General features: G+C 39.2%; 1 pseudogene; it reads right to left on the bottom strand.

Annotated features, from left to right (window-relative positions):
• Nucleotides 1-322: 322 nt before the first annotated feature.
• LOC146636844 (UDP-glucuronosyltransferase 1-2 pseudogene) lies at nucleotides 323-1,876 on the bottom strand (annotated as a pseudogene).
• Nucleotides 1,877-14,258: the final 12,382 nt, after the last annotated feature.

The following is a 14,258-nucleotide window of genomic DNA, read 5'->3' as shown; positions in this document are numbered from 1 at the left end:
AGTGCACCTTCTCTGACAATCAACCAAGAAGCATTATTACAACAAACAAATAATGGATCGAAAACAAATTTCCTGACCTTTGATATCATATCAAAAACCATGTTGTACTATATGGTGCCTATATGAAGTAAAAGTATTCCCCCTGAATGACAAATCTCTTTTGGGGTAACTTTTTCGAAATCTCTAGCAAATGCAGTTCTAATTGCAATGATTTACATCTTCTTTGGAGAAAAATTTTGGGAGAAATTATTGTAAAGACTAATCATGTGACACTGACTCTGTCAAGCTAAACGTTGCAAAGACTGCATCATGTTTGGCTCATTTACTCTGGTTTCATTTTTCTCTTTGACCTCCGGCAGCAGAGGAGCCTACAGACAAAGACCACAGCCCAGATGAAAATTCCAGTTATGGCTATGGTTAAAGCAGCCACATCCAGACAGAAGTAGGAATACCAAGGCAGATGAAAACCTGCTGACTGTAGGTGAGGTGCTCCTTTGTTCCTGATGACATATTCAATCCAAAAAATGGCAGTGTCCATTGGAGTCATTGGCTTGTCACGGTGTAGCTGGGACAGACGCTGCATGTTAGTGTGGAAAGAGGGATTCTCAAGAACATCCTTGAGAGCGCCCAGGAAGTCTTCTTTGGTCAGTTGTCAAACTGGTAAGTTGTCAAACTGGTCAAGGAGGAGTGGGAGGCCCACAACAGGAACACTGTGGTAGATGGCTTCATACATGCCATTGGTGCCTCCATGGGCCACAAAGGCACGAGTCTTGGGGTGTCCCAGGAGGTCGCTCTGAGGTAGCCACTCCAACAGCAGGGTGTTGTTTCCGAGAGATGAAGGTTTTTCACCCACAAAATGCCAAATCACCTTCTGAGGGAGCTCAGCAAAAGCAGCAGCGATGGCCTCTGTGACCTTCCGAGGTAGGGCTGATATAAATGTCCCCAGAGAAATGAAAACCACCCCGTGATCTCCGGAGCTTTGCATGAATGCTTCCAGCTCAGCAGGAAGGGGTTGGGCCTTTTTGCAGTGGAAGCCCCCTATATATACTACATTTGGTATTGTGGGCCGAGGGAACTCAAAGACAAAATCTGCCCTGAACAGCCAGATATCAGCTCTACGCTGTAAAGACAGCAAATCAGTACCTGGAGGGAAGTGTCGTTGGAGCAGGTCTGAGTAGGCAGGATTTATGATCAAGTGCTGTTCAATGACATTATAAAGATAATGCAGCATATTTTTGATTCTTTCCAGAAAGTCCATCTGATCATGGAGCTCACTAGCTGACACAGGGACATATGAGATAGGAGAGGGAGCTATGGTGAAATGACCTTCTCCAGTATTAATCCAGCGCACATTAAAAACTATAGGCAGCTCGAGGTAAGTTGCAAGAAGCATCCCTATTGTCATACCAGGGTCAGTTAACATTAAATCAAACTTGGTATCCTGTAGCTTCTGAATAAATACTGTGTCTTCTATTATTGTAGCAACTGATCTGGCCCAGATCTTGTGACCCTGATCTAACACGGACGTGATCAAGTACTGTTGGCAGAGCGTGCGTATAAATGTAGGATAAGTGCGACATTCCATAACATCTTGTAACATTTTGTTGTAGTAGTTAATGTCTGACTCATCCACAACCGTGCTTATATTAATAGAAGTATAAATGGAAGAGTTATTAGGGATGTACCAGCTCTTTGCAGAACGCAGAACTGTGATGTTGTGGCCCCTGGAGTGTAACTGTTCAAGGATAAGTTTCATGTTTATCCAGTGGCTACCATCGACAGGGACTACCAGAATGTTGCTGCTGCTACATGGAGGGGGGCTGAGAAGCAGGAAGCAGAGCAGTGTCAGAATCAGAGGGATGGAAAGACCGGACATTTCCTGGAAGAAATAATAGACAGAAACAAATAATCAGACTTGTAACCTCAGTGAACGCTAATACATTAAAAGTTTAATAGTTACTGAGTCACTGCCGAAATACTTACGTTTCAGACTGGTTTTTGTTTTAATCCCATAGTCAATAAGCAAATGTTCGGAAACTAACTCGGGCCGATTATCAACTCAGTTTACCTAGTAACACATAGTCAATAAAAACATTTGATGAACTCTGTGCTATATGCACCTCAGCATCCGTTGACCCCAGTCTGTGATTTTACATGGCCTGCCACCAGCCTCCCAGCTGCTGTTGTTCCTTATCACTTCCACTTTGTTACAATACCACTAACAGCTCACTGTGGAGTATTTAGTAGCAAGGAAATTTTGTTTCACAGTTTCCCAAAGGAATTCACTAAGCTCCTAGGATTCTTCCACAAATGCTTGTAGAAGCAGTCTGCATGTCTAGGTGCTTGGTTTAATACACCTGTGACCATGGAAGTCATCGGAACACCTGAATTTAATGATTCGTGCAAAGTGTGAACACTTTTCGCTATATAGTGTTTTGTTTGAATAGAAATTGTCTGCGAATTTAAGTCATTGAAATCCATTATTCTGGAAAGGCTTAAAAAGCCATTTATAAGGCTGTGGGACCTCAGTGAACCACAGTAAGAACCATTATTCACAAATGGAGGAAACCTGTAACAGTGGCGAACTTTCACAGGAGTGGCCGGGCTACCATAATGACTCCAAGAGTACATGCAAGAGGTCAGAAAACCCCCCAAAAAGACTTCTAAACAGCTCCAAGCCTCACTTGTCACAGTAAAGATTCTTAGGGCAAAGAATATACATATATGTTCAAAGGATGAGTGCTAAAAGTCCAATTGCTCATCATTGGTTTTATAACATTATGAAAATCAAATTTTGCCTGTTTGATTTAGGATCAAGATGCACTGAGCTTTAACATCTTTCAAGGTCCAATGATCTTTGCTACTAGCTTAGTATTAGAATGTGATCTGGTCTGTTGTTTGTTAGCAACAGCAGGTAGCTGTTTCTTTTTCTGTTTGCCACTTTAATATTTTACCAGTAGTTTGTCATTTTTGATGAGTCCAGGTTTCCTCAGTGCATAAACAACCCTGCAGGAGACCCAGATCGAACCTGTAGAATTCTTTACTTTGGCTTACTTGGCAACGTGGCAACCTCTACTGGGTTATCATGAGCCAGTACAGGTCTGAAGCAATCCTTTTTTACTTCAGACAGTCTTTTCATCCCTTCACTCAGATAAGATACTTTTAAATTTCTAACCTATTGTTCAGCTTTCTGACTTTCACATGGATGCAGAGACCAATAAATATAAGCAGACAGACACGTGTCAGTAACAGGCTCTGAAGCCACTCATCATGTTACAGATCAGAGTCCCTGGGTTTGGGACTGTTGGGATCTTTCCAGTAAGAATGAATGTAATTTTTTAATTTGATTTTTAAAAAGTTTAATAAAGGGGTCATTAAGGGGCTATACAAATATATAGTACATCAGACTTTACTTTTCCAACAGTCATCACTATCTGCCCCTTCTATAATCTGTGGCTGGAATTCTTCACACATCCACCCTTCAATTAGCTATTTGTTTGGACAGAATATCTTGTGTGAATATGCTTTTTAAAAAAAAAAACCCCAAAAAAAACCCCACTCAATCTGTATTATTGCTGTCATTTTTAAGTGAAATGTTTTCGATTAAAATAAAGCTTACCCTAACATCCTAATGTGTGATGCAGCAGAACTATGTTCTGTTAATGGAGTAGCTTATCGGTGACAACTCTTCCAGAGTAGCAAGTGGAATTTGCCTTTTTTGCGGACGGCTTCTTTTGCCTTTCACTGCAGATGATGTGTTTATGTTTTCATCTAGAGCAATTTTTGGGGCAGCTGCTGAGGAGAAGTTAATAGTATGTGCAACCTCTGGCTGTATCTTGGTCATATGGTCAACGTACTCACAATGTGGAGGCTTAATTCCGTTGTTTTCGTTCAAATTCTTTGGTTTTTGATCAAATTCTGTTCTTTTCTTTCAAATTCTGTTGTTTCATTCAAATTCCATTATTTGTTCTCAAATTCTGTTCGTTTCATTGAAATCCCGTTGTTTTCCTTCAAATGCTTTTGTTTTCATTCTAATTCTACTCTTTTTATTCAAATTCTATTGTTTGTTTTAGAATTCTGTTGCTTTCATTCAAACTCTGTGCTGTACATTCTAATTTCGTTGTTTTCATTCAAATTCCGTTGTTTTCATTGTAATTCTGTTGTTTTCATGCAAATTATTTTGTTTTTGATCAAATTCTGTTGTTTTCATTCAAATTCCGTCATTTTCATTTTAATTCTGCTGTTTTCATTCTAATTCTGTTGTTTGTTTTAAACTTCCATTGTTTTCATTCAAATTCTGTTGTTTTCATTCAAATTCTGTTCTGTTCATTCTAATTCTGTTGTTTTCATTCAAATTCTATTCATTTCATTCTAATTCCGTTCTTTTCATTGAAATTCCGTTGTTTTCATTCAAATGCTTTTGTTTTCATTCTAATTCTACTCTTTTTATTCAAATTCCATTGTTTGTTCTCAAATTCTGTTGTTTTCATTCAAATTCCGTCATTTTCATTTTAAGTTCCATTGTTTTGATTCAAATTCTGTTCTGTTCATTCTAATTTCATTGTTTTCATTCAAACTCTGTTCTGTACATTCTAATTCCGTTGTTTTCATTCAAATTCTATTCATTTAATTCTAGTTCCGTTCTTTTCATTGAAATTCCATTGTTTTCATTCAAATGCTTTGGTTTTTGATCAAATTCTGTTCTTTTCTTTCAAATTCTGTTGTTTCATTCAAATTCCATTATTTGTTCTCAAATTCTGTTCGTTTCATTGAAATTCCGTTGTTTTCATTCAAATGCTTTTGTTTTCATTCTAATTCTAGTCTTTTTATTCAAATTCTATTGTTTGTTTTAGAATTCTGTTGCTTTCATTCAAACTCTGTGCTGTACATTCTAATTCTGTTGTTTTCATGCAAATTATTTTGTTTTTGATCAAATTCTGTTGTTTTCATTCAAATCCCATTGTTTTCATTCAAATTCTGTTCTTTTCATTCTATTTCCATTGTTTTGATTCAAATTCCATTGTTTTCATTCAAATTCTGTTCTGTTCATTCAAATTCCATTGTTTGTTCTCAAATCCTGTTCGTTTCATTCAAATTCTGTCGTTTTCATGTTAATTCTGTCGTTTTCATTCTAATTCTGTTGTTTTCATTCAAATTCCGTTGTTTTCATTCAAATTCTGTTCTTTTCATTCTATTTACATTGTTTTGATTCAAATTCCATTGTTTGTTCTCAAATTCTGTTGTTTTCATTCAAATTCCGTCGTTTTCATGTAAATTCTGTTGTTTTCATTCTAATTCTGTTGTTTGTTTTAAACCTCCATTGTTTTCATTCAAGTTCCATTGTTTTCATTCAAATTCTGTTCTGTTCATTCTAATTTCGTTGTTTTCATTCAAACTCTGTTCTGTACATTCTAATTCCGTTGTTTTCATTCAAATTCTATTCATTCAATTCTAGTTCCGTTCTTTTCATTGAAATTCCATTGTTTTCATTCAAATGCTTTGGTTTTTAATCAAATTCTATTGTTTTCAATCTAATTCTATTGTTTTCATTCAAATTCCATTGTTTGCTCTCAAATTCTGTTCGTTTCATTAAAATTCTGTCGTTTTCATGTTAATTCTGTTTTTTTCATTCTAATTCTGTTGTTTTCATTCAAATTCCGTTGTTTTCATTACAATTCTGTTCTTTTCATTCTATTTCCATTGTTTTGATTCAAATTCCATTGTTTGTTCTCAAATTCTGTTGTTTTCATTCAAATTCTGTCATTTTCATGTTAATTCTGTTCTGTTCATTCTAATTCCGTTGTTTTCATTCAAATTCTATTCATTTCATTCTAATTCCTTTCTTTTCATTGAAATTCCATTTTTCATTCAAATGCTTTTGTTTTCATTCGAATTCTACTCTTTTTATTCAAATTCCATTGTTTGTTCTCAAATTCTGTTGTTTTCATTCAAATTCCGTCATTTTTATTTTAATTCTGTTGTTTTCATTCAAGTTCCATTGTTTTCATTCAAACTCTGTTCTGTTCATTCTAATTCCATTGTTTTCATTCAAATTCTATTCATTTAATTCTAATTCCGTTGTTTTCATTCAAATTTTGTTCTGTTCATTCTAATTCCGTTGTTTTCATTCAAATCCTGTTCTTTTCATTCAAATTCCATTGTTTGTTTTAGAATTCTGTTGCTTTCATTCAAACTCTGTTCTGTACATTCTAATTCCGTTGTTTTCATTCAAATTCTATTCATTTAACTCTAGTTCCGTTCTTTTCATTGAAATTCCGTTGTTTTCATTCAAATGCTTTCGTTTTTAATCAAATTCTATTGTTTTCATTCAAATTCCATTGTTTGTTCTCAAATTCTGTTGTTTTCATTCAAATTCCGTCATTTTCATGTTAATTCTGTTGTTTTCATTCTAATTCGGTTGTTTGTTTTAAACCTCCATTGTTTTCATTCAAATTCTGTTGTTTTCATTCAAATTATGTTCTGTTCATTCTAATTCCATTGTTTTCATTCAAATTCTATTCATTTCATTCTAATTCCGTTCTTTTCATTGAAATTCCGTTGTTTTCATTCACATGCATTTGTTTTCATTCTAATTCTACTCTTTTTCTTCACAATCCATTGTTTGTTCTCAAATTCTGTTGTTTTCATTCTAATTCCGTCATTTTAATTCTGTTGTTTTAATTGAAGTTCCATTGTTTTCATTCAAATTCTGTTCTGTTCATTCAAATTCCATTGTTTGTTCTCAAATCCTGTTCGTTTCATTAAAATTCTGTCGTTTTCATGTTAATTCTGTCGTTTTCATTCTAATTCTGTTGTTTTCATTCAAATTCCGTTGTTTTCATTCAAATTCTGTTCTTTTCATTCTATTTCCATTCTTTTGATTCAAATTCCATTGTTTGTTCTCAAATTCTGTTGTTTTCATTCAAATTCCATCGTTTTCATGTTAATTCTGTTGTTTTCATTCTAATTCTGTTGTTTGTTTTAAACCTCCATTGTTTTCATTCAAGTTCCATTGTTTTCATTCAAATTCTGTTCTGTTCATTCTAATTTCGTTGTTTTCATTCAAACTCTGTTCTGTACATTCTAATTCCGTTGTTTTCATTCAAATTCTATTCATTTAATTCTAGTTCCGTTCTTTTCATTGAAATTCCGTTGTTTTCATTCAAATTCTTTGGTTTTTAATCAAATTCTATTGTTTTCAATCTAATTCTATTTTTTCAAAGTCAAAGTCAAAGTCAAAGTCAACTTTATTTGTCGATTCTTCCACATGTACAGGACATACAGAGAATAGAAATTGCGTTACTCTTCAATCCCTAGATAAATAGCAAATGAACATTTAAATATATTTAAATATAAAAGTGATTTAAAAAATGCAAGTAAAATAATTAAAAAGTAAAAATTTAAATAAATACAATTTTACATATAACAAGAAAGCTATACAATATACAATATAATGGGTAAGTGACATTGAGTGTAAACCAGGCAGAGTAGTGCAAATAGGCAAATAGTGCAAATGGAGATTTAGTAGTGTACGGTAAGAGAAAGTGTAACAACAAAGTCTTATGAGGTAATGGCAGTCCAATGCTCCACAAAGTGACTGGTAACTGGTGCAGGCCAGTGAGTGAGTCAGAGAGTGTGTGTGTTTGTGTGTGTGTGACAGAGTTCAGTGAGACCGTGGAGGAGAGAGGGGAGAGGGGGCAGAATCGGGAGAGAGTTAAGCTTCCTGACAGCCTGATGGATGAAGCTGTCCTTCAGCCTGCTGGTCCTGGCCTGGAGACTCCGCAGTCTCCTCCCCGACGGCAGCAGCTTGAAGAAGCTTTGCATTGGGTGTGTGGGATCAGCCGCTATGCAAAGGGCTTTTTTAGTGAGACGGGTGCTGTAAATGTCCTGGAGGGAGGGGAGAGAGACACCAATGATCCTCTCTGCAGCTCTCACTATGCGTTGGAGGGTTCTATGACAGGACGCATTGCAGGCTCCAAACCACACAGTGATGCAGCTCGACAGGATGCTCTCGATGGTGCCTCTGTAGAAAGTGTACATGATGGGGGCTGGTGCTCCTGCTCTTCTTAGTTTGCGGAGAAAGAAGAGACGCTGCTGTGATTTCTTGGCCAGTGCTGTGGTGTTGTACGTCCAGGAGAGATCCTCTGTGATGTGCACACCCAAGAACTTGGTGCTGCTCACTCTCTCCACAGACGCTCCGTCAATGGTCAGAGGAGCATGTTGGGTGTGCATTCTCCTGAAGTCCACAACAATCTCCTTCGTCTTCTCCACATTCAGAGAGAGATTGTTGTCAGCACACCACGTGGCCAGGCGTCTCACCTCACTTCTGTAGTCGGTCTCATCCCTGTTGCTAATGAGACCCACCACCGTTGTGTCGTCCGCAAACTTGATGAAGAGGTTGGAGCTGTATGATGGAGTGCAGTCATGGGTCAGCAGAGTGAAGAGGAGGGGGCTCAGCACACATCCCTGCGGGGCCCCCGTGTTTAAAATGATGGTGCTGGATGTATTACTGCCAACCCGTACTGCTTGAGGTCTTCCGGTGAGGAAATCCAACAGCCAGTTGCACAGTGAGGTGTTGAGCCCCAGCTGGACCAGTTTTTGAATGAGCTGTTGGGGGATTATGGTGTTGAATGCTGAACTGAAATCTATGAACAGCATTCGAACATATGAGTCATTTTTGTCCAGGTGTGTGAGTGCCGAGTGGAGTGCAGTGGAGATGGCATCATCGGTTGAGCGGTTGGGCCGATAGGCAAACTGGAAGGGATCCAGGGAGGGGGGCAGGACAGTCTTGATGTGTTGCATGACTAGTCGTTCGAAGCACTTCATCAGGATGGGAGTAAGTGCAACAGGACGGTAGTCATTAAAGCAGGAGGGAGAGGACTTTTTTGGAACCGGAATGATTGTGGTGGCTTTAAAACATGTGGGGACGACAGCCTGGATGAGTGATATGTTGAAGATGTCTGTGAAGACATCAGTGAGTTCCACTGCACAGTCTCTCAGTACACGACCAGGAATGTTGTCAGGACCCGGAGCTTTACGTGCATTGATCCTGCTGAGGGATCTCCTCACGCTGTCCGGTGACAGAGTCATCACCTGGTCACCAGGAGGGGGTGGGGTCTTCTGTGCAGTGGTGCTGTTTTGGACTTCAAAGCGAGCAAAGAAAGTGTTCAGCTCGTTCAGCAGGGGGATAGTGCTATCACAGGTCTGTGGTGGGGGCTTGTAATCTGTGATGGTCTGAATGCCCCGCCACAGGCTCCGTGAGTCTCTGCTGTCTTTGAAGTGATGAGATATTTTCCTGGAGTACTGTCTCTTAGCCTCTCTGATGCCACGGGAATTCTATTGTTTTCATTCAAATTCCATTGTTTGTTCTCAAATTCTGTTGTTTTCATTCAAATTCCGTCGTTTTCATGTTAATTCTGTTGTTTTCATTCTAATTCTGGGCCCTGTTTCAGGAAGCCGGTTTAGTGGAAAAACTGAGTAAGTATACCCTGAGTTAACAAAAACTCTGGGTTTTCGGTTTCACAAAGCGAGTTCAGCTGAAGCCTGAGTGAGTCACTATGACGACACACTCCGTGAAGCTAACCTGCCCCCTAGCAGGTTTACTACAACTAACCCTGACTGTCTCCGCCTCTTTGTCAGAAACCTGACAGTAGGAAGTGTCAGACATGGCGTGCCCCTTCCTTGAAGAGCCAGTAGATCGTGAAGCCCAAATTCTCCGCAGAGCTCTCCGCCGGGAGAGAGTGATCAGAGCGCGTTTGGACATTTTATCATTTCCTGATGATTTTCTGTGTGAACGTTACCGTTTCTCAGCACAATCTATAAGTTATTTGGATAACATCCTCAGGCCTAATATTACGCATGTGACACACCGCGGACATGATCTCAGTTGTGTACATATTATTTGTATTGCACTTCGGTTTTTTGCAAACGGGAGCTTTCTGTATAATATTGGTGACGCTGAGCACGTTTCCAAGGCTACCGTCTGTCGGGCAGTCAGGAATGTTACAGTTGCACTGAAACGTCTCCTGCACTCGTTTGTGGTGTTCCCCGGTCATAGACCCACAAGATTTATCAAAGAAGGATGCCACAAAATTGCAGGTATCAGGATGACCAAAACTTAATTTATGGTGTGGTGATACTTGGACTACTACTTAAATTTTACATTTATTTTCAGGGTTCCCAGGCGTGATTGGCTGTATAGATGGCACTCACATTCCAATCATTGCTCCTTCAGTAAATGAAGGAGACTATGTGAACAGGAAGTCTTTCCACAGCATTAATGTACAGGTACATAGTTCCCTGTAGCATTTCAAACTAACAAATTATTCCATTATAGTAATGGATGCTAATTTGTGTTCTCTGCACTGTGAAGATCATGATGCTGCCAACATTATCACAAATGTGGAAGCCAAGTGGCCAGGCTCTGTCCATGACTCACAAATATTCCGTGAATGTACACTGAGCACAAAATTTGGACATGGTGAGTTGAGAATACTTTAAAATATATAAAGACCAATTGCTTCAGGGACATTTGAACTGAAGTGTATCCTTCTGTCTTAGGAGAGTTCACTGGCTACTTGCTTGGTGATAGGGGGTATCCATGTTTACCCTATTTGCTTACCCCTTACCCTGACCCTGAACCGGGCCCACAGCAGCGATATAATCTGGCTAATTGCAGGACAAGAGCCAGAATTGAAATGACTATCGGAATGCTTAAGGCCCGGTTCCAGTGCCTGCAAAGACTCAGGGTCACCCCAGAAAGGGCATGTGACATTATTGTGGCATGTGTGATTCTTCACAACATTGCCACAATTAGAGGAGAACACTGTCCTTCTGAACCAAACAGCAGCAGTGATCCAAACCATGAACATCCTGACCCTCGCACGGACATACAAGATGGAAGCGCAGTCAGAGACACCATATGTCACAATCATTTCTTTTGACCCATCACCTCAACATGTTGAAAGAAGAATAAACTGATTTTTTGTTCAACTGGCTTTATTGGTCGCCTGTGTTTCCTGTACACAAAGTATTAAAAGATGTAAACCTCATGAAGTGTCTCTGTTGCTTCCTCCTCTGTAACAGCTGTCAATGTTTCTTCATTATTTTCCTGTAGTAAAGAAATAAACAACATTGCTGTTCTACTGTAAACTCATATAATCTGTGGAGTATTACTCACAACTGCATGTTGGTCTGGCTCAACAGGAGGCTGCACCAGATGCAGTACACCACCACCATCAACTGATAGAATATGAGGTTCATACAGGTCACTTATGACTTACAAGGGACCAAATGGCAATTAACAAACATACCAATCACCTTACACTTCATTGTCATTATGCTCTCAAAGACAACCAAGACTGAGGCAAGGCAAAATCAGTAGGAAAATAACTTCACTACAAAATAATCCATTATGGTAAAGAGTTTATCAAATGAATGAGCAGCACTGCGAAGGTGACTGTGAAGAAAGGATGTATGCACATCATGTATTATTTTGAATTCACCCCCTATGTAGGCACTTGTGTCTTGCAGGGTTATTGACTCAGAGGATGTCCCCGCAGAGATGCCTTCGGCCACAGGGCGCCCACTGTTTTGGCTGAGGGCCAACTGCTCAGCCTCTGTGAGTGGTGGTGGTGGAGGACCCCCACCTGTTTTTCAGGCCTCCGCTTTTTTTCTGTTGGCTATAACGGGTCACATTTGAGCATACAGAGTACGCAAATATGTACTTGTAATGTGCTCAGATAATTTCAATAAGTGCTTACAGAAAGAAAATTAATGTAGCCTCTAACTGCAATTGATTTACATCGGACAAACAGACCAAGCACTATGGCTCATAATACAATTACACCTTACCTGTTTGGACTATATTTTTATATTTCATTTTTACTTGCTGCCAGGAACGTTTGGGGCCTGTTGGGTTGCACCTGCGCTCACATCACATCACAAAATAAAATGTATAAAATAACAAATAAAATAACATATGATAAAATAACGTGTTAAATGGGTGGAAATCCCTAGATCAATGTTTATATTAACACTCACGCATTGACTCTGTCGGCTATGTTTTGCCATGCATGCTCTCTTTCTTTTGCAGCTGTGGCTGTGTTACTTTTTTCCGCGGAATTTGCATGTTATCGGTATATGCTGCCATCAGAATTTCGGCCTCAAGCGCTGTAAAATACATTGACCGCGCCACGTGAAGATTCATCAGCCAGAATAAGTGTTTACTGACAATTGACAGTGATAGTGGACATCATTATCACTATTCCAACAATCCTCTCCACACAGACAAGCATAAACACACTTGACTATCACTAAATCAAATTAAACATGCATTTGTAATGACGCTACTTAAGTTTACAATACGGTTCATTTGCTCGGTCAGCAGGTGGCGGTATCTTCGTACACTGGGGAGTAAACTGCTATTAAATCAAACAGAAGAAGAAGAAAAAATCTGCACATGCGCAGTACGGATCGGGTAGACCCGATTTGTACGGTCCGACTTTGCACATGTGCAGTAAGGATCGGGGAATCCTGATCCGTAACTATCTTTTTATTTTTCATTTTTGTCTACATTATATTGAAATGCTTCATTATTGCAAACATTTTAAGAGATACTTATTATTCTTAACATCTTAACAGATACTCTGACCCATAACTATCGTAAAAGGCTTTGACCGGAAGTAGACACCGTTCGCACATGTGTGGTACCGATCGGGTATCTGGTTCGGATCGGGTAGTGACACGCTCTCTCACCCAGGAAACACACAATCACAGAGAGAGCGTCACCCTGTAACCATGACAACCATAATGCGTCCGCCAGAACATAGCTGTCAAACAAAACCCAAACATTTAGTTAGTGCATTCTGGACTTACTGACCAATCAAAACACTGACAAAACACTTTATTCTTTAAGTCACACACACATTGTTCTGTTTTATACATGCAGTTTATGTGCAGCTGAAAGATGGGACGCAGGTATTGAAATACTGACCTTGAAATTTACCGACAACCTACCCTACTTCTTCAGTCTTAACTGCTAATCTATGTCAATATTGACATTTCAAGGTGTTCGAGGTATATAGGGCCTAAAAAATTGACCAAAAATAGATTCAGATTATATTATTGATGATGATAACAACAGTTTGATAGAAAAGCTGGCTGAGATTGTATATTTTGGTAGTATGGACACTGCTCAGGTGAAGCAAGAGCATAAACTCTGTGAGCCTGATTCTTTAAGGTCCCTCAAGCTCATCCCAAGCTGATTGATTAGACAGCCAATGTGATAGAGTTACGCACATTTACAATCACAAATGTCTGCAAGTACTCTGGATCATTTTCACAGGGAGAGGAACAGGACTGTTTGAATGAAGCTGTGAGGAACATTAAAGTAGAAGAGACCCATGTTTAAGGGACAGAATAATGTTTCTTTAATGTTTGCAAAGGCAGCAAAAGTTGTAGAACACAAGAGTGTGACTGAGTGTGAGATGGGTGTTTCAGGGAACGAGGGAAGAAGGAAGCAGCAAGGTCACACACCGGAGGGAAAATAATAAAGTAGTTACAATAACAGCCTGATTCAGTGTTCAGCAGTCATATCAGTGAAACACAGCCTGCCCCACCTATCCTCTGTCTCTGTGGAGTTACATAAACCTGGGCCAAAGAGCAGGAGTCAGTTGGAGGTATAGGCGGCCCACAGACGTACAGACGTATGCAGCTTTGAAGAATTGAAAAGAACACAAATTCATTCAGCTGAGGAGAGAACTAGCTCCAAGCTCCGTTTCTGTGCAGGTCAGGCTTCAGCAGTTATCAGAATCAACCTCCGAAGTCCACAACAGAAAAAGCTTTGCATAAAGCAGCAGATAAATCCCATTACCAAGCATGTAAATTCTACTTACACCAAAGCATAGCATTAACCTGCAAGCACTGCTCCAATGTGATCACATGTGGTTCGTCATGTGTACGGCAGGAACAACTAACGAGGCACTGGGATTCGGTCTCTGGTTAGCTCAATCTGCGAAAACAAACCTATGCATTCTCCAAGCAATGCCTTTCCCACTGAAATTAATAAAGTTAACGTCAGGTGTGAAAAGCGTTTGAAACTTGCGGTTGTGAATACAGGTCCTTTCTAATAAGTTTGTGGAGACGAATGTTAGGAATTATATCAACCTGTATTTCCCGACCTTGGTTCATGTCATTTCTTGTCATCAAGCGGGCAGGTTCACCGTTTGTGGTGTTGGGATTTATGTGGCAGTATTATT

Source organism: Diplotaxodon limnothrissa, linkage group LG3 (genome assembly GCF_057381915.1).
Source record: "Diplotaxodon limnothrissa isolate DT_005_m linkage group LG3, D_limnothrissa_male_GT1.1, whole genome shotgun sequence".
Lineage (NCBI taxonomy): Eukaryota > Metazoa > Chordata > Actinopteri > Cichliformes > Cichlidae > Diplotaxodon > Diplotaxodon limnothrissa.
This window is presented reverse-complemented; position numbering and strand designations above follow the sequence as displayed.